Source organism: Limulus polyphemus, unplaced genomic scaffold (genome assembly GCF_000517525.1).
Source record: "Limulus polyphemus unplaced genomic scaffold, Limulus_polyphemus-2.1.2 Scaffold263, whole genome shotgun sequence".
NCBI classification, from domain to species: domain Eukaryota; kingdom Metazoa; phylum Arthropoda; class Merostomata; order Xiphosura; family Limulidae; genus Limulus; species Limulus polyphemus.
Genome location: NW_013665873.1, coordinates 261,751 through 263,886, shown reverse-complemented (window position 1 = coordinate 263,886; position 2,136 = coordinate 261,751).

The following is a 2,136-nucleotide window of genomic DNA, read 5'->3' as shown; positions in this document are numbered from 1 at the left end:
ATTTGCTCTCATGTTAAACTTATATTAAAGTTTTTCTTCATTACCCATTTAAGCCGTCTCCAGCCATCATTAGTCTCAAAGTGGGTTCCTCGTCATCGAAGATGAAGAGAATGTTCCATAATGTGGCTTTGTCTGTTACAACAAGAATAAGATCAGTGAAGGGCATGTTTCTTACTATGGCTTGATGTTTTATAACAAGAACAACACAGATAAAGGAAGAAGTTCCTAAATATATGGCTTGATCTCTGGAAACAAGATTAACAGGAACAACATAGATAGGGGAAAGTTCCATAACATGGCTTCATTTATTGTTGCAAGAACAACACAAATAAAGAGAATATTCCGTGATATGTCTTGAGCTGTTATAAATAGAACAACACAGACAAACAGTATAGATACATAAAGTGGCTTGATTTGTTATAATAAAAACACCATTAAGAGAATGTTCCATATTATGATTTGATTTGTTATATCGAGAACATCACACATAAAAGAAAAGTTCCTTAATATGACCTGATCTCTGCAAACAGGATTAACAAGAACAACACAGATAAAGGGAATGTTCCATAATATGGCTGGATCTGCTCTAAGCAGAACAACACGCATAAATAGAATGTTCTATAATATGACTTGATCTGTGATGACAAAAACAATACAGATAACGTGAAAATTCCATAATATGGGCTGTTCTTTTCTAACAAGAACAGCACAGATAAAGGCAAGGTTCCTTAACATGGCCTGATGTGTAAAACAAGATTAAAACGACAGGATCAATTAAGGGAGAATTCCATAATATGGCTTGAACTCTGATAAAAAACGACACATGTAAAGGAAAACTTTCACAATAGGGCTTCTTCTGTCAGAAAAAGAACAACACAGATAAATAGAAAATTTAATAATATTGCTTTAACCAAAACAACTTCGATAAACGGAATGTTCATCAACATAGCTTGTTCTGTTATAATAAGAACAACACACTTAAAGTGAAAGTTCCACAACATAGCTTGGTCTGTGATAACAAGAATAATACAGATAAAGATAATGTTCTATAATATGGCTTGACTTCTTATAGCAAGAACAACACACTTAAAGGGAAAGTTCCATAACATAGCTTGGTCTGTGATAACAAGAATAATACAGATAAAGATAATGTTCTATAATATGGCTTGACTTCTTATAGCAAGAACGACACACTTAAAGGGAAAGTTCCATAACATGGCTTGACTTCTTATAGCAAAAACAACACACTTAAAGGGAAAGTTCCATAACATAGCTTGGTCTGTGATAACAAGAATAATACAGATAAAAATAATGTTCTATAATATGGCTTGACTTCTTATAGCAAAAACAACACGCATAAAGGGAAGGTTTTTAAAATTCATTGACAGTTTTTTTTATATGCTCAATGTTAATTTATTGTATACAATTCTAAAAATGAGGCTGTTCCCAGTCTCAAAAATACAATAAAATACCAAATAACTTACTGTAGAGGAAAAAAGAAAAAAAAACGATGAGACTGGAGACAGTCTTTTACACCCTAGATGTTTTGATGTTGCCTACTCTTATTAATTAAGTATGACTAGAAATAGGTTTTAATCATTATATTGTTGACAGAGCTGTTCAAAAAACTAAGAAACAAGGATGAAAATAATAAGTTAAAACACTTGTTTTAAAAATGATAAAATGATATTTGGTACTGTCATTTATACCTGGTTTGTCTTAACAAATAATGAAGCAAGTTAGTAAACAAATAAATATTTTTCTCATATATAAACCGATAAACAAAGTTAGCCAAATTGTTAATATAACTAAAGAAAAATATGATTTAATGGAAAAAAATTGGTATATCTATAGGACAAACTAGAGGAAATGTTAAAACAAAAGAAATATTAAAAACAATAATATTACTATTTCACCTTTAGCAGAACATATTAAGAAAACTAAACATAAAATTCAATTGGAAAAAACTGATGTTTTAGAACAACCTAATAATCTTATTAGTATGAATACACGTAAATCTACTAAATAATCAAATATAAAAAAAGTAAATTTAGAATATTAAATAAGGATTACAGACCTGTTAGAAACGTTGTCAGCAGGTGGCGTGAAATTATTTAATATGTGAATTGTATAATG